Raw genomic sequence first — 20,170 nt, 5'->3', positions numbered from 1 at the left:
TTTAATTTTCAAAAAAATACTACAATCATTATTATTATCGTGGAAAAATTTAAACTACTTTTAATATCACGTCAATAAAAATACTCCGTTATCATTCTTTACAAGATCAAGGAAGCTATGGCGCCCTTGAGGGCATTCCTTCCGCCCTTATGTTAATATTTTCTTAAGGTCAGATTTTTATTTTATTATTACGCTTTACTTTTAAGAATATAAAACTAATTGTAACATATCCACAGATATATTTTTATCTAATGATATTAATATTTATGTATGAATATTCTCCCATAGGAGACAATCCAGCAAAAATATATTCGCTAAAATTGCGTTTGATTTACAACTAAATATAATACATATTTACAAAATATTTAAAATATAGAAAACATTCCAAAACAATTAAATCTTTTAATAAGATGTTTTCACACATTTATCATACATGTTTTAAATAAATAATAATATACAATTAAAATGATTAAAATACATATTTTTGAAGTATTTTCACAAAGATACACAATAAAACCTGCTTTTAAATGAATGTTAAATGATTCATTACGAACATTAAAAGTCACGTATGGTTATTAATGCTAAAGAGTATTAATTGCGTAATTACTTGTTGCCTAAAGCGATGAATTATTATAACAGACGTTGATCAGACGCATAATACATCCGGGGGGTCACGAGGAGGGGGTCACTGGGGGGAGCAAATTTAAATCAAACAATTTTATTTTATATTATTGAGAATTTTTCCGTTTGTTTTTACCTGTTGAACGAATATTTAAATTCAATTATTTTAGTTGTTTATGAATTAAATGGAATATTTTTTACATTCATTTTAAAAAGAATAACCACCAGTAACGTCAACTTTCTTTTATAATATCGAGTGATATTAAAATTATATATTAAAATGTGCATTAGCTATTTCCGTTAAAGTGTGGTAGAGAGATCGTGAATGGCTTCGGTGTGGCAAAATTAATCGAACGAGGGACGCTGCGTGCGATAGATTTAATTAAGATATCACCTTTCACTAATCACGACATAGCATGCAACTGACTTTGCTTACAAAGTTTATATCGATAATCGGGAAAACAAAATCGATTTTCATATAAAACAATTGTTGTAAATTTTATTTATAAATTTATAATAATTTAAAAAATATTTCTGTCTTTATATTTATTTGAAATTAAATGACAAATTATTAATGTTTAATTTATATAATTTATTATTTTATTATAATCAACTGTACTAGAGACATTTTAAATATAAACTTGACGAGTATATTTTTGTGACATTAGGTTTAGGTTGTTAACATTTTGGTAAATATTAAGAAGGAAACTTTAACAGGACGTGCTTGAGTAATGAGGTAAACTACATTTAACTACTGTCGATTATAATAATTAATCAATACAGATATTTCCGTTGAATCGATTATATAAAATGTTAAATATATTTTTATTTCGTAATATATCATTTTCTAAGAAGTCAATAAATATGAATGGTACAGTTGTATATCGCAGTTTTATATATTGAGACAATCGTGTTTTTGAGAATAATCATATTTTTTAGGCTGTTTGAAATTTAAAGTTAAATTTGATACAAAAATGGTAGAGTCGTAAGTTATACGCGTAGTATTGTTATATAATAAATTATTTATTTACTAGCCGTTCACCCACAGAAATTAACCGATTTTTCTTAAGTATTATAGTGTTTTCGTAATCTTGATTACTTAAAGACTAATTTGCGTTTTTGGACTTTCAAAAATGACTAATGCCTACATTATTTCAATCCCAATCTAATCATCATAAGTGATGAGATTTCTAAAATAATTTGATACTAATCCACCAATTTCGCGCGTGGGTGAATTTCGAAAAATACTAAAATAATCTCATCCCTATTCGCTGTCGTTTTCGTTAGTCGCCCAATCATTGATATCGATATTCTAATCATTAAAAAAAAGCGAACATCTTTACAAACTTTCATCATAAAATTCACCCACTATTGCCTATGCCTACGTTCTGTAATAAAATTCCTGTGCATAATTTTTATCCTGTTAGAGCCACCGGCTTAGGAAGTTGTATGTCACTAAATCTTTTTAAAATTTTATTATGTAGATGTATGTACTCGTTGATAAGATTTTCTTTTATTTATATTTTATATTTAATTAATTATTAAAAGCGGTCTGCGTCTGATTAAGAAATTATTAAGGTAAAGCGAGCCAACCAGTCTACGGTGAAAAGTTGGCAGCCATCAGAGTTAAAAATAAATTATTTCCGTTTTATGACTTCAGTTTTACGTCTTTAGTTTTTTGTCTCATAATAACAATTTTGCGTGGGAATACCAAACAAGTTAACATCCGGAGTTCCTTCGTGTTTAAAACTTGAATTAAAATTTGACGTATCGAGACAAAAAATTATCAAAGTATTTATCAAAACAAAGATTTAATTATTCTGTGTGTGTTTAATATGTAATTTAAGGTTATTCATTTTAGCCGTTGACTCAATAAACAATGATTAAATGTTAAAGCTTTGGTAAGAGACTTACCTCTTAAATAAATGAAATTGTTACATCATTCTTCGTTTCAATAAATGGAATCTACGTTTACTTATTAAAATTGGATTCTTGGTTGCGATCACTCGCGATTCTTCGAGATCAAGTTATAAGTATGTGGAGTTTAATTTTCATAATCCTCAGCCCGTCGGTCCGGTTGGTGCACTCAACTCGATAACAGCGTTAAGTCGCCGCTGAGTCTCGCACCGCGATTCACATCTTTGACTTGTATTATTATACTGAATATCATATTGTAAAAAGTATATCTTAACTCACGAATAATAAATATTGCACTTATAAGATAATATTTAAGAATATATCGCTTTTTTTAACGTTATCAATTAAAAAGTCAAAATAATTATTTTTTTTTTAATACGAATTGTAAATTAAAATATTACATACATTTTGCTTTTTTATATTATAGGTATTAATTTGACAAATAACTCAAAGAGATATGAAACAATGAATGAATGATTTAGTTTAATTAAGGGTTTAGTTCAATTAATCTTTTTAATTTTTTAAATTTATAACAATGTAAATTAACTATTGAAATAAACATTATTACATAGAGAAGTTTCGTGAAACTTAAAACAGTTTTTACGAGTATTCCATTCCTCAAACTCATATGTAAGGATACACATACGTTCAAATTAGTGGGGTAGGTCATGTGACGAGTGACATTGCACCAATTTCCTGGTAATCGTACGGAGTTAGTTTACACGTTGTATGAACGCTGTCGAAATGTCATTCGTTCTGTTGTCACGTATATTATATTTTATACAAAGGCGTTCATATATTGTTTGTTAATTTTATCTATACTAATATTATAAATGCGAAAGTAAATCTGTCAGTCTGTTACGCTTTCACGACTAAGTCACCGAACCGAATTTCATGAAACTACTCTTTTATTCCTAAAACAATAAATAATTGTTTTTTTTTTTCATGGTTATACCGAGATTTAATTCCAAGCCGAGGATAGAGAACTGCTTAGAAACGTTTAGTTAAAAATCAAACTAAAAATAACCTTAAACGTTGTAGATTAAAGAAGGATTTTTTCGATCTGCATCTACAGATTAAAAAATATATAATTATTTGTCAACTATTGGTCATTACAATAAAGGTTTGTTGAAATTATTTTTTCATTTAATATAATTATAGAGTATTACATTCATCTACCTGCTTACTTGAGAACTTGAATTATTTTACTCCTTCGCAAAATCTTAGAAAATGCATAAATCAAGCCATAATAGGCCTTCCGATTTTTACAATAAAGTTCTATGTCGTTCGATTGTTCGTAAAGGTGGGCATGGAATGAATCATTGATGTTTTTACCCGATTCCACTATACATTTCGTGTCGTGTTTTATTTTTTTTAATAAGCAAGTCTATTTTTAAAACGAAGGTTCAGGGCTATTTGTAACAAAGCTGTGAATGAATGGAAGAAAGAGCGAATGTTTGGAGCTACATTGTAATTTAAAAAGTTATTGTGCATTGTTTTAAAATTAATACTTTTTTTGTTATCAAGACTAAACTACTAGAGAAAATATTAATAAATTATAATTTAATATTTAGAGCAAAAAAATTTATAGTGTACTAGCACGTGCAGGAAAAAAAACTCATGACTAAAAAAAACACAATGAAAAATTGAAGGGAAAACTCGACTTTGACATTCGGAAGTCAATTTCTAATTGTGTTATTTATTATATATATATAATTAAACTATGCAATATACGTCGCCTTAAAATTTTGTATATTCATCAGACACGAAACGAAAAAATAAAACACATACTTAATTAAATAAAGCCAATTAGCTATAAATTTCATGGTATTTAGTGTATAATTTATGGCGGTGCGCTCGCGTCGGTATCATCTTACACCCAGGTGTTCAGACATTTAAATTTTTACCAAACACGATTTTATTAATATATTCAAAATCTGTTTTACAACGATTCGCCGACATTTGATTGTATATTTATGTTGATTTTATGTGGTTTTAATGAGAACTGTTTTGACATGGTTTTTAATATGTGACTACTTAAAAGAGTACTTATTAATATTAATATTTTTAAATGCTACACAACCACTAGCTGTATTTTAAATCAAATATGATATATGATACTTTGACAGGTTTTGAAAGCTTAACAAATGTAAAAAAAAATCATATGAATCTTAGAGACAACACACATGCTTGCTGATCGCGCAAAAATCCTACACAGTATATTCATATAAATGTATGAAAAGCTAATGCTTGCTGCGTGGATACTACAATACTTAACAGTAAGTTAGACATCATATACATAAACTTACTGTTGTTAAACATCATATTCAGAGGTTTTGAAGCTAAAATGTCACTGTGCACGAGGTGGAGAATCGCGGTGAGGCAATGCACTCCTTTATTCAGAAAATAAATTTACTTCCTAGAGCTGTTTAGTTTGTTTTCGAAGCACGAAATAACTTGTGTATTTAACACAATAAGTAGTTGTAAAACTTAAGAGCACTTTTCTCAATATGACCCGCTAGTTTTAGCTTAAACATATATTATGTATTCCACACAATGGACAAACTCGGACTGCGAGCTGATTGTTTAAAACTTAACGAAAATATATTGTTATTAGACAATTCAATCGTTATTTTTTATTTGTACGATATACAATACGTCTTCGCTCGGTCGAATTTACATTTCAACCTGGTGGTACTTTTAAATTTAATTAATCGCTTTCAATGATTACTCCAAAATGCTTTAAAGAGAATAATTCAATAATTTTTGTTCATAAACTTTAAAATACTCTATCGTTATTCAAGACATTAATAAGCTTTATAGACAAACAATCAATAACGATGTTTGTAATTACTAAACGATAGATGAACATTGTATTGGTTATACATATTCAGCTTATGAATCCTATTCCAAATTCAAATAGTAGTTCTCATATTTTTATTCAAAATGAGATCCGTATGATTCTTCTGTGTACAATAATTGTATATTAAGCCCTTTTTAAGATTATAGTTCATTTAAATCTAGTGAAGTAATGTAAGTTTCTATTTATGTTTCGTAACAGGACTTATTTTACTTATTATAATGAGAATCATATACATTATTAAGACGATTTATAGCTTTTTGATAAGAGTGACGTAAGGTTTATTGAATCCCGTTGAAGTCTTTTACATTGAGCTTTTATTGCTAAAATATTTTTAAATCCTAGTTCTTTATTCGTATTGTTTTGTAAATAGTATTAACGTTAATATTTATATTAGTCATATTTTTTTTAGTTTTATTTATAATTAGAATAAAAATGAATAATTTATTAACAAATAATAATTATAATTACTCGTAAAAATCGACCAGGAGACAAAATAATACAAATTTGTCTCTGTTTATTGAATACTGACAATTTCAGTTCATTAAAAATAAGACCATATCAAGATAATACGATGGTACAAAATCAGATATTCTCGGATTTTGAAATAGATGTATATTCTGTGTTGGCAAATACTTAATATTGCAAGCCCCCCGGTGTTGCACATGTCCATGGGCGGTGGTAGTCACTTTCCATCAGGTGAGCCTCATGCTCGTTTGCCACCACTAATATAAACAAAAAAAATGTATAGTCTGCTACAGTGAAATTATAACGATTTTGCTTTGCTGTGGGACCCTAAACATATGCAAGTACTTTTGTATTCATTAAAAATATCAAAAATATGAAACAAGTCCTAATTACCAGAAAGTACCGATTTTTAAACAAACCGCAAAACTTAACAGTTACACTTGATTGCGTAGGCAAATATATCGTTGCCTTATGAGTGTAAATTTTAGCTCTTCACGCCTTACATTAGGGTTACCAATTCTTAGTGAAAGTCAGGACACAGGTACACAGAATACATTTTTAAAATATTCAAAAAACAGTTCCATCTAAACAGTATACAATATAATGGAAAAGTGTTTGGATAGACTATAATGAAATTTGAGAAAGAAAATTATATTTTGAAATAAGACAGGCTATTATTATTTGGTGTTAAAAAGAAAAATACATAAATGCATCATCTTATATTTTAATATTTTTTGATAACAAATAGGATCAAAAATATGTAAAGTGAGATTTACAATCTAATCTCAATCCGTTCCTCGAATTACATCTCGATACAATATTTATGTCACTAACAGATGCGGCCACACGTTGTCTACGTTTATATGTTGAAATATATTGTATGATAATTTTTAGCTAAAACGTTTTAGTGAAATATGCTGAATAATGTTGATATTTTCTTGTCAAAATATTCAGAGGTTTTTGTGTGAAAACAAAACAGCTATCTTGTTACACATATCGATTTAAATGAGATAAATGTATCTACCCCGGCCTCATACGCATAGAACGCTTATTATTTGCGTCTAAAAGACACAAAACTATTTATGTCCTACGAATAAAATATTGATGGCGACAGTATCTTATATAAGTCATTTAGCACGGCTTAGTCTGTAGACAGATGTCTTATTTAATTAGAAACAAATTAGTAAAGAAATTGTATAGTAATGAAGAGGTCAGGAGATCATTTATGACGGTAATTAAATTATTTTTTGCTATTATAAATAGTTTATACATAAGCAATTGTATCTAACACAATCGACTGGTTTGATTTTCTCCTAAATATTTGAGCATTTAACCTATATGCTTATGGTTCGTTAAAATATATAATGTAATTCATCATTTATAATGACTGGCTCATTGCTCTAGTGGTTAACTTATTTACTTGACGGTAGGGCTTTGTGCAAGCCCGCCTGGGTAGGTACCACCCACATCATTAGATATTCTATCGCAAAACAGCAATACTTAGTATTGTTGTGTTCCGGTCTGAAGGGTGAGTGAGACGGAGTAACTACAGGTACAAGGGACGCAACATCTTATTCCTATGGTTGGTGGCGCATTGACGGTGTAAGAAATATTTAAAATTTCTTACAGCGGCAATGTCTAAGAGCAGTGGTTACTACTTAACAACAGTTGCCCCATTTGCCCTTCATAACCTAAACGCGGCTCAGATCAAGTTTTTCAGTCGACAAATTATCGATAGCAAATCGATGTTTGCAAAACGCGTACAGCTTTCCTAGACACAGGATGTATTGTATTTAACATCTAGTTTTATGTTGGTCATATCTAGTTTATGGGACTGATGGAATAAACTGTATACTGTGTTTGAGCACACACTTGCATTATATCATTGGGTATTCGCCGTTGATATTAACAATCATGATCGATTCGGTCAGAAGAACATGAATAGGTACATAAAAATGAATATAAGAAAATATACATAGCAGGTTTATATCAATAGTATCTTATATCAGTGTCGATACGAATCAAATTAATAATTTGTGGTTTTCCGACAGTAACCATCTAATAGATAGATAGATAGATATATGTATATTCCATTTTGGTATTAAATTAAATAATATTATTTTTACATTTTCTCAAGATTTATTTCAAAACTATGGTAAAATATCATAATTTTACCGTATTTAATTGGTAAATATCAATCATTGGTTTATGAAATAGTGTTATTTTTTTACGGTTAATCTTAAATATGAATGGAACCATTTCGGTAAAAGATTATCTATTTTTCCTATAGATGGTTCAAAGTACGGAGATAAGAGCTGAAGAAACACATGCGACTGACGTTGTAAATAACATATAGTTCGTATTTACTTTTCATGTAACCGCAACTAAAATGCTGAATCGATTGGAGGAAAAATTAAACGTTTCGGAAACTTAAAAAACCCTTATTGGACGTAGTCATTAACGCCTCTCGATATGTTATTTTTTTTTTGTTATCTTTAATACGATTTTAATAACAAAGGAGAAGTAAGTTCTGCATTTTCCTCTATGAATGTATCTTTTTTTTTTATATTTCCAATGATATAAAAACTTTTTTTAAGTTAGTTTAATTTATTCGTTTGCAAATATTACTTTCAATGTTTTACTCTAGCATCGGTAGGCTGTTATGTAAATTGTCAATAGTTCATCAGTTCAGTTGACATAGTGGAACGTCTAAGGAACTTTCTAGAATATTTCTTGTCCAGATTAAAAAAGATATATGTGACGGGTGCGAAAAAACTACAAGTCACATTGAAAGATAAACTTAGAAAATTTTGTATGAAAAAACATTTGAATTATTTTAAATATAATAATTTTCGTATCGTGTCAATGTTTTTAGACCAATTTTAACCAATTATTTCGCATCAATAAAATACTTAAAAAATGACAACTTTTTTATTCGTTTGTAATAAACAATAATAATGACTGAACATTCGAAAATATTTATACATGATGTTTAGATTTAGTATGTGTTAAAAAGTCCTAATAAATTATTAAACGAAAATGTTTAGGAGAAGAACAGAACATTTTTATTTACTCTGTAGGTAATGTGCTCATGTCCCTGACAGGCGATTTGAACAAAGACTGATTGACAAGATAAACGTACAACAATGATTACGAACTATAATATGTATGATGTAAACTATAACATGATACCATAAAAAAAACTGGAACAATATAGTATAAATACCTCATTTATATTGCTCTGTAATTGTCGTAAATTAATTATATGTTTTTACCTTTAACGGTTCAAGGAGGTCAGATAGCAATCGCTCTATATTGTTAATGCCTGTCAATCTTAAGAACGGATTACATGTTCATTAATTATTAGAAAATATTATCATATTTTTGTAACAGTACTTTTTTTTTTTGCAATTACATGTATATATGAACAAGCAGTATAATCAGGCCGAATATAAAAACCTTTTTATACCAAAGAGTTTTTATGCCAAAGTTTTATTGATCGTTTTTATGTTTCTTTTTTAATTAAACATGTCGGATGAAATATTCAATTTGACTGATCACGAAAGATATCAGTCGGATTACGAAAGTACTTCTTTTAGATTTCGCCAACTTTTTTTGATATGATAAATTTTGATCTCTTCTGGCGCCATTATTTTATGTAACAGATAAGTTCAGAGATTATAAATCATAGACGGATTGTCCATTTGTAATTAAAGAAAGATTTGTATTAAAATATTCATAATTTGAAGGTGCAATCATTAAACACGATGGCCAATGCAATTTATAAGGTTTTGCTTATGACGCAAGTTACAGTTGTACATTTAAAAAGCTTAAGAAACCAACTTACTAACTTTTTTAAAAAAATCATATTTAATCTAATCTAAGACTTTAATATTTTTTTAGGATAATTTACATTTAATTAACATATAACAATTAAAATAACTTTGGTCTAGTTTCAATTACGCTTCATGGCCGCTTATCAGATAATCAATAAAGGTAAATAAACCCTTATAAACATTGAACCGCAATTATTATGGATCGCACGCAAATCTACAATCTGTCAAGTTGGCAAGCAACAATAGTTCTTAACTCTTCAATTAAAAGATGCACAATAGCGTGTGCCTGTATGTCAGCACGTAAAACGTTAAGCGTGTTTCCAAAATTGTTAAATATGACGTTAGAGATAAACAAAAAATGTACTCACTGTTAGATCCGATAGTAGTGATGTACACAAAACACTTTCGCGCAAGCGAACGTTAAGAACCGAATGATACTTTGTACGTGACGGTCACCCGCGATATTGCAGTGCGTGCGTTCGTAGCAGCGTGCGTTCAAAGTTTGAGCGCGACCGGTCCCCGTTGAAGTATATATGGTAGGATAAGAGCCACTATTGGTCGGCCGGCGGCGCGCCCGCCTGACTCATTCTACGTCACCGAGTGGAAAGCCTGCGTTTTTTTAAGTTGCGACCGCGCACCGACACCTATATAACTAATGAAAACGTATGCTTTTTTTTTCAACGAGTAACCGTTCGTTAATCTAGTTTGATTTCGGTTTTTGGATTCCGTTATCGCGTTGCAAAAACTTTGATAATTTGAAAAGCGAATCGATAATTGATTAAACATATTCCGGTTAGTTCATTACCTTATTATTTATTACAGACAGAATATACTTCGTGCTATGGCATATTTAATAACTCTATATATTGCTCTATGACAATCATTTCTTTTATTTTATTTTCTACCGTTACAAAAAAAGGTTGCATAAAACATAGAAAACTATTTATTACCAAATTTAAAATCTAGTTGATACAATCCGGGATTCCGTCGGATCCAGCTGCAGAAGCCCTTTGCACCAATGATTCATTTAGAAGCTTAATAAATACAATAAATGTGGCTCAATCAAAGGTTCTATATTTGTCTAAATTAATAGTTACGTAATAAAGAGTCAATTAAAAGAAATACATTGATTACATTGCCAGAAATGAAATCAATATATTTTTTTTATAACGAAACCAAACTAAATAAAAATATTTAATATTTTTTTAATTAAGGCAACATTTTGTGACTTTGACGCGCATTGCGGGGGTTTTTCTTCGCGTTTTCTTTGGACGTGGCAATATAACATTATGACGGCGTTACTGTTCGCATTGATAATGTATCTATCATTTTATAGTTATCAAATATGTATACAAAAAAATATATTTACACATATTGCGTTTAGTTGACAACACTCCAACAACACAATACTTGGCGTTTTCATATGTGAAAACAGATATCAGGTCAAGATTTGCAGATTTGCAACAACAATATTGACCTGATACACTTGAACCGAATAAGCCGATAACTTTTTATTGACTCTTGACTCCAAGATTGGGAATTGCAGTCTTTTAAGGCACTACAACAACGAGGCATATTACTACTAATATAAAATAAAATCATATGATGTACAAGTCACTGTTTCTGACACTCGATTCTCGACTGCGCCAAGACAGCTTCCATATTAAATGGTAGAGAGAACTCTACCATTTAATATGGAAGTTGTCTTATGAAATGGTAAGAATTATGTAAGTATTCGGTATGTCAATTGACTAATTACAATTATCGAAAGAAACGATAAAATCGTTTCACCGCGAATCGAATAGATTTCTCTACTTCTGGTCTTAAAATTTTGAAAACCGCAAACAGGTACACCCACAGATAATAATTGTAAGTCGATATTACATATATATTATATTTATTCGAACACGAAGGCACGCCCGTCCACGTTCAATTTTATTATCAGATGGCATTAGTATTAGTGTGTGACTATTGAGGTCTCTTATTGTGCGTGAGACGTAAAGACAGCAAATTAAATTATTTGTTTAGTTTATTTTATTAAAATTAATTAATTAAACATTTGAATAGACGTTTAATATTATCTTCGACTTTTTTATTCATCTAGTTATACGTCGAAATTCGGATTTGATCATACGTAACAGATTCACAGATTTCACCGGTTTTTCAATGCAAATAAATATTTAATAAGCAATACCAACTACGATTAACCTTTTTATAAAATTAAATTTAAATAGAACGCTATTTAAAGATTGCCCTAGTTACAGTTGTGCAATATAAATAAATATCTTACAGTATAATTTAATGCAAACATAAATACACGACTGTTCGAAAACGAACAAAATATTTACGTTTATTAAATAAAAGCGGAGATAGTTTCGTCGCGATGTTATCTCGTTACGTGAACTGATATACTGGGTTATGTGATCCTTATCTCAATGATATATAATTTTGTATTCAAAACACTCCCGCGCATGGTTGATGTATGCGGGCACAGTGAGAGCTCTACATTTTACTGAGTTTACTTTATGTAACATTCGTTGTAATAGATTTTTACACATATTATATGATGAGAGCCGAGATGGCAGTAAATAAAACACGTAGATCTTGGAACAGGGAAACACGTATCGGAGCAGTGTGGTCGAATAATCTCTAAAATTCGATAAACCTCTGCCAGCAGTGGAACATTAGCGAGTTGATTACACACTGTTTAATTTTAAGACGAATGTTTTTTTTTTTTTATTTTGTATAAAAAGTTGAAATATTCTACATATTAGGAGGTGTAGTACCTAATCATATACTTACTACTTATTAAACGAAAGTATTCGTTTCATAATCAAAGGTGACTTAAAATACAGACAAAGATGTAATAATTTAATTATAATAAAAGAAAGGTATTAAACGTATTGCTTAGACTTTCTGAGCTACTCTGTAAGTACTCACTTCGTAAATCACTCGTGAAATGTTGTAAACCTACTTATGGTAATACGCTTTTTCGATTCGTGTATTCTTTATATTTTACAATTATTATATCTCATTCAAATTATGACATTTCACGGTCTTGTTCCGCGATGTATTTCAAGTTTGTTTTCACAGAATAGTTCTACTGACGGCGAGACAAAAATATATTCTTTTTGAAGAATTATCATAAAGAGCACTTTTGTAGACTCTGAAATTAAATGTACAATGGGTAAAAAACATACAGGATAATACGTCCATCGATAGAAGAGGTGCTAGAATGTGATAGATTTATCACAAGAATTGTGCCATAATCTGTCGCGGCTTTTTTTGCGGCCCAGGCTACACTACACGAAACCTAACTTTACAATGTCATTCTTTTATTAATATAAATGTTCTTCATCTATCTTAAAATGTTGGTTAAGAAGTGTAAATATTTTTACTCGTTATCATATGACGTCGCAATTTAAAGGGCATAAGGGCCTTATCTCTCAAAATATATCTAGATACTGTAGGAACAAGGAAGACGGAAGTTTATCTTAATCACATCTTAAACAATTTCATAATTAATCTATTTTTTTAAGGTTGAACAAAGAGCACATACTACGTATATATTAAACGTGTAATGTCTAATCTTTATATATAAAAGTGAAATACAGCTCACTGATTAATCACGAAATCTCAGAAAGTGTAACAAACTAAACTTGTAATTTGGCAAGTAGGTTCCTTACAGGGTGTACACATCCGCCTCAGTAAGAACGGATTTTACGAAACTTGAAAGTTTATGTTTTATAAATTTGTGTGTGGAGCCGCAGGTGCATCTAGTATATTATATAATATTCCTATAAAATAACTTCGCCTTTAGTAAGATCATTATTCGCTCTACTATTTGCACTCTACATAGAAGTTATTAAAAGAGGCAATACACAAAAAGTATATTTTCTATACGAAAATGTAGGCTCATGTTCCAATAGCGGCTAGCAAAATATTTTGACGTATAAAGTGTTGCCGAGATAACTGACTTAATATACTCTCAAGATAATCCATAATACATATATTTAGATAAAAACAATCTTCGAATACAGTTACAAGTACGTATTATTATAAAATATTTCAAAACAATTGTGGTTTTATATATGGAAACTTGTCAGTATTAATTCTGTTAAGGTCGCTTATATATGGAACCATCATGAAATAGAATTGTCTGCAGTAAGAACCTTTTCAAGGTATAAATAATTCGATAAAAAAAATGAAATAATAAATAAATATTGATTATTAAAAAAATATATATATAATTAGTAAGTTTTTAATCAATAATATTGAAATATGTATGCAGCCGCCTTCGCTAGAAGATGTAGCTCGGTTTTAAGGAAGGAAAAAAAAACATGAAGTATAAAAATGAAAAGAGTAAAAACTTCAAGATTTTGCAGTCTTTTTCAGAGAATATACAAGTTTAACAAGCTAGTATTTAGCTAGACACCAGATTGCTATAGCCTGATGTGACTTGAGGCTCTAAAATCAAGAATAAATAAATAAAAACAAATTAAATGTATGGACAAAATAGAAAAGATTGAATATTACCGCAAAGTTTGACGTTGCATTCCTTTAATTGCATATTCGCGCCGTACTCGTGGTATCAAGAACGGTATGCGGCTGACGCAACTCACGTGTTCTCTTGGTGTATACTACGTGCTATTATATCAGAGCTTAAACAGAAAAACTAAACTTTAAATCTATCCCTGTCCAACCTATTGTAGTGTTTACGAGATAGAAAAGGACTCATAATATTCGAAGTTTCATAGAGTAGCATAGTTTTTAATAGAACTGACCGCATTTCGAGGAAAGTGAAACGGTCAAGGGCGGACACATCAGACTGTAATTATAGTTATTTTCACATCTATGCTAATAGCATTAAGACCTATTACGAACATATGAAGCGTCACGAAGCGACATTGTTCTCTTTACACGAGTTATGTACTGGAACTATTTGCATTGTAATATATCCAATCTAAAAAGTGACGTTTGAAAATCCATAAAAAAATATATCTAAAAAAATCAACGTATAGTGCAGATGCCAAGTGGTCACCATCCTCTCATAAAACCTGACACCGCAAGAATTATAAGATGGTTATCCGATGACATCTAAGATGTACCTTTAATGACACAGCTCACTAACCTTTCAAAAACTTCAATACAGAGTATTAATGTTAGTTGAATACTCGATGAATGTCTTTCACAATAACTGCAGATTCAGTCAAAGTCGTTCGTCCATCGTTCATATCACGAATCTGCAGTTCACTTGTTCAATTAACATTCGCAATAATCTCTTAACATTCTGAGGCAGAAGTGCCTGTAGACGTTACAACAAATAAATAGCTATTGTGACTGGTCTACCAAATATCAAAGTATTAAGTCATGATTTCTAGCATTATTGTTATATAAATAAACAATTGGCACATCTCTTCCGAAAACGTGTATTAATAGTATATTACTTATCCAACGAAAATAACACCGCACTTCGACATATATTTTTTAATATCTGTCAATGAATGTGTAGTTCTGAAATATAATTATTAAACTGCCTGAGAGTGGCGGCCTTAGGGGGTGGCGAAAAGGGCAATCGTCCGGGGCCTCGCACTTGCAGGGGCCTCGCCTCGCGTCGAGCAAATAAAAAAGTTTTTTTTTTTACTATATTTATATTTATTTAAGACTTGATTTTGTTCCTAATTATTTATTAATATTTTAAAATAACGGTTAATTTAATAAAGTTATTCATTTAAATCATAGTTGATGAATTCATTTTTTAGTACCTCGCGCGTCTGAATATCACACCTCGAAACACTTGTAGATCGGTTTGTTAAACGCATAGTACTCGGGACTACACTCAAGACTCGGGCGGAAGTCGGGTCGGGACATGTTCTGCTCGTCTATCGCTCGGGGAATTCCCTTATTTCATTTCGTTCGTCAACTTTTGTCACTTTGGAATTATTTCGCTTGCAGTATGAGTTACAAATTCGTTGCTGTACCATTACGCATCTTTCAATTATATTTAATAATACGTTCTTATAGTGTTTCAAGTATTAAGTGAGTTAGAAAAGTGTAAATTATAGTATTTTAAGTATTGAGTAAGCTGATAAAGGGTTAAAAGTCTGTGTGACACCTACTTAAAAATTATTTCTGACTGTATGCGCGAATCACAACAAGATTTACGAAATGAGTTCCCGTGATCGTGATTCCGGTAGAAATTTTGAGTCAGGTAGTTCAAAATATGTCTACATCCATGACAGCCGTAATGGAAAATCAGAACCCTCAAAATGACTCCGGTATGTGGCCCAGAACAATTACTGATGTAGACCGAACTGAGATTGTATTAAGAGGTCCAGTCCGGATTAAAGTCGAGTTATTTCCCGTTAATGATAATGGACGGCGATTCAGTGAATGTCATTATAATAAGATATTAATTAACGGTGAAAAGCTCGACAGGCGCTGGATGATTTATTCACAAACAAAGGATGCCGTTTACTGCTTTCCGTGTCGAATATTCGGGCTAGAAAATACGAAGATTGGATCAAGTGAAGGAGTGTGTGATTGGAAACATTTGGGTGATTACCTAAAGTCACACGAAACTAGTCGACATCACAAAGATTGTATGCTGAAATGGATTAATTTAGAGAATGGTTTAAAAAACTGTTCCACTATTGACTCTTTGGCTCAGTCACAAATTGAACAAGACAGGCAACGTTGGAGAGATATTTCAGAACGATGGCTGGCAATTGTAAATTTTTAGCATCTCACAATTTGTACTTCAGGGGTCATACAGAGAAGTTAACATCTGACTCAGGTTCGAGTGAGACAAGCGGCAACTTTATAGACTTAGTAAAGTTAATAACCCGATTTGATCCCGTGCTGAGACTTCACTTACAACAAGTAAAACATAAAACGATTAAAGACCACTATATATTATCGGAAAAATATTAAAAAAAAAATTAAATCATATCAAAATATAATTAAACGGTGTTGCAGATGTGCATGGGCGGTGGTAGTCACTTTCCATCAGGTAAGCCTCCAGCTCGTTTACCATCTCTAACATAAAAAAAAAAAAAATACAATACAATACAAACAAAAAAAAATATATATTTTTTCTTACGTTAATCGCAATTTCAATCACGGAGTCTATGATGAGTTACGTCCCTTGTGCCTGTGCTTTGCTACACTGGCTCACTCACCTTTTATAAATAATAATATCTATATACAGATCATAATGTCGGTGACATCTTTCCTTGTATCGGCCGTATAATTAACCCATTAGTCAGACTAAAACAGTCAAAGACAAGATGGAAACTACTTTTACATTTTTTTAATTATTAATATTGTGAAACATACAAATTTAAATATCAATTGAGTATACAATTATACATACTACATACGTCCAGTCCATATATTATATCTATTAAGCAATGGTCAGAAAATTAAATTATATTTCTTTCCTATACTTCTTAAGCGCTATCATTAGTACTGTCCTTCGTGTAATAAGTTACATATATATTAAATAAATTATTTGCTTATAACTTAGCAATCGTTTATAATCTATGAATTTATATTTTTTAATCTATATTCGTTGAAGAAGTGAATGTGATTTCTGGCATCTAATTTTGAAATCATTAAAAAATACGCATTAAATTATATTACTAACTCGTACAGGTTTTCCCCGTTCATTTTTCGATCACTTGAGGTCACGATTTGCGTCATCGTAATAAGGGTTTATTTTCTTTTAATAACCCGTATAAACGAAGATGTCATTAATGATTTCTACTCAACGACTGACAGTGCAATGTTCGGCAACGGAACCTTCAAGAAAGCTTACGCGTTACGAGTATAATTTTTTTAATACATATTTAATCTACACTTTATGGCCATAACCACATTTAATGCAAATTATAGCCGACATATTATTTTTAATTGATTGAAAATGGTTTCAGAAACATTTATATGGATATATTTTTATTTAAATATTGGATATATCTTAAAAAAGTATTTTTACTGTTTAACCCTTTATAAAAACTAAATAAATACATTGTTAACTTGTTTAATCTTATATTGAGTTATTACTCAAAACAAGATTATATATATAATAAAAAATATTTATATTTGATGATATCCATGCAGGATAATTTAAGGAAATTTCAATTTTATTGTAAAAAACATCAACTATTAAGTTACTTTCTGATTCTAGTCGGTACAATCTATATTTTGAATTAATATTAGCTTTTAATGTATCCTATATAGCTATATATTACTCTTAAAAAATGGTTAAGAGTTCTTGAGAGAAGTATATTTTGATTTTGATATAATATATCATATCAAATATATATTAAATGATAATTGATATATTAAATAATATATCAATTATCCTGTGTCTTTATTTTTACGTCATTAATAATAAAAATCCAAATATTTGGAAGATAAATATCGAATATATTCTAGAGGATTTGCAAGGAAATATTATTACGACCAAACAAAGAACAAAACCACATCTTTATTTAATTAGTAATTTCATTTCCGGTTTTCTATCACCCGGATATTAAATAGATTTCAATATAATTTATGTACTAATATTTTTAATGGGAAAGTGACTCTGTCTTTATGTTACGCTTTCACGACCAACCCACCAGTGGTTCTTGTTATTTATATATTTACATGAATAAGGCCCAGATATTATTTGATGAAATTTGGTACGAACCAAGCTTGAACCCAAGGAAGGACATAGGCTACTTTTTATACCTAACACATAACGACTTATGCCTTAAGCCGCAGGCAACAGTTAGTGGTTAATAAAACGGCTTTAACATATCACAAACGCAACGAAATAGTGAACATAGTTCGACATCATTAAAACAATAAAGTAGACAGCCCATAAATGGATATCGACTACTTGTCAGAAGCTTCTCCTATTAAGGTGAATAGCACAATAAGTCGATCCAGCATATTGTGCTATTAATAAAATAATTATCATTAAACACTGTAGAGTTATTCTATAAGAATAAACTCGAAACTCATCACAGGACACAATCGTGAAATGTCAAAACGTGATACGCGACTTTGACTGTAAAGGTTATAATTTTAAAAGGATACACACGAAAAAAAATACGTATCAAAGTTAGTTATCAAAATGTAACGAGTGAGATGATGTTACCCGTAGTGATTTACCTTTGGCTAGGGCTTAGTGATATGTTGTTGTTTCTCATCTACTTTTTATTTATTCTACCGTCAAACAATAATATTTTGTATTGCTGTGTTCAGACTTCAAGTGATTCAGATTCAAGTGTAAAAAGCGGTTAAAGTTATTGAATTACCCGTATGATCACTTACCATCAGAAAGGCAATGACCTCGCCTCTTTTCCTACGATAAATTTAACAGAAATGACATATATGATGTTCCGGTGGTACCTACTCAGGGTGGTTTGCACAAAGCTCTAACACAAGTAAAAGTGGTTGAAAATGATGTAGAGAGTCTACATTATTTGTAAATTATAAATAATTAAATTACACATACATATATATTGGTATATGCGACCACTTACTATCAGAACACCAATAAGCTCGTCTGCCTATTGTAGGAACAATACATTTAATAGGAAGCCAGGTATAGACATTTTATTTTCGTTAAAATTATTCATAAAAAAGTACTTATACTATAGAATTTCATTCTTCTTTCCACGAAATTCGTACCAAATCGAAAGTAAATGAAAATATATATTATAGAGCACCTATTAGAATTACTTTAGCATGTAACTGAAAAATTAATATAATTGTTCTAAAACTGTTTTATTTTTCAGCAAATTTGATTTAATTACAACGTATAATAAATATAAATGACTTGTGTACGAACCAAAAGTGTGCAAAATTCCAGATCAGCCCGTTAAGTGAAACTGCTTTAAAATTCTGTTGTAAGATTTCAACCACCCGTCACCAAGGTGACGTTAAATAAAATAATGTAACAAACGTTATGTACAAACACTCGCTTAATACATAGTACCTATTGTAATCTTGAACGAAAATCTTAAGGCATTTCAATATCTCTGTGTTATTTACTTTGTATAATTACAAAATATATCTAATAATATTTAAATAGCAGTTGTTGTCATTGCGGCACTTTATTTTTAAGCCATGTGCGCACTACTTATTTTTTAAGAAAAAAAAAAGAAATTACAGATTAAACTTTTTTTTAAAAGAACAAGAAACAACTGTTGTAATATTTTGATGGTCAAACTAGAAACACTCACAATACCGTGATGTCTAACTGATTTATTTTTTAAAGAATACCTTTGAATGTACAAACAAATATGTTTAAAATTTTAAATGTACTAAATATTTCGTTACTCCACCAAAAAGTATTTCTTGTAGTTTCCAAAACTAACCTAACCGTCTCCATAGCATGATCCGATTGATTTGAATAAAAATGTCAAATCTTTGATTTATAGTCTTCCCGAAACATTTGTTTTGTAATCGTAAT

At 30.1% G+C, this 20,170-nt stretch overlaps 1 protein-coding gene across 4 annotated transcripts in view; it reads right to left on the bottom strand.

The window, feature by feature from the left end:
- LOC113400998 (CHH-like protein) overlaps positions 1–20,170 on the bottom strand; it is a 70,535-nt gene that overhangs the window by 23,519 nt on the left and 26,846 nt on the right. The window contains exon 1 of one of the 4 annotated variants that reach the window (XM_026640701.2): positions 10,071–10,268. The exons of 2 other annotated variants lie outside the window; for them this stretch is intronic. The gene's annotated coding sequence lies outside the window, so the exon portion shown is untranslated. Of the gene's footprint in view, positions 1–10,070; positions 10,269–20,170 lie in introns of those variants that run through there. One more of the 4 variants, XM_026640699.2, reaches the window with a different exon arrangement.

Source organism: Vanessa tameamea, chromosome 18 (genome assembly GCF_037043105.1).
Source record: "Vanessa tameamea isolate UH-Manoa-2023 chromosome 18, ilVanTame1 primary haplotype, whole genome shotgun sequence".
Taxonomy (NCBI): Eukaryota; Metazoa; Arthropoda; class Insecta; order Lepidoptera; family Nymphalidae; genus Vanessa; species Vanessa tameamea.
This window is presented reverse-complemented; position numbering and strand designations above follow the sequence as displayed.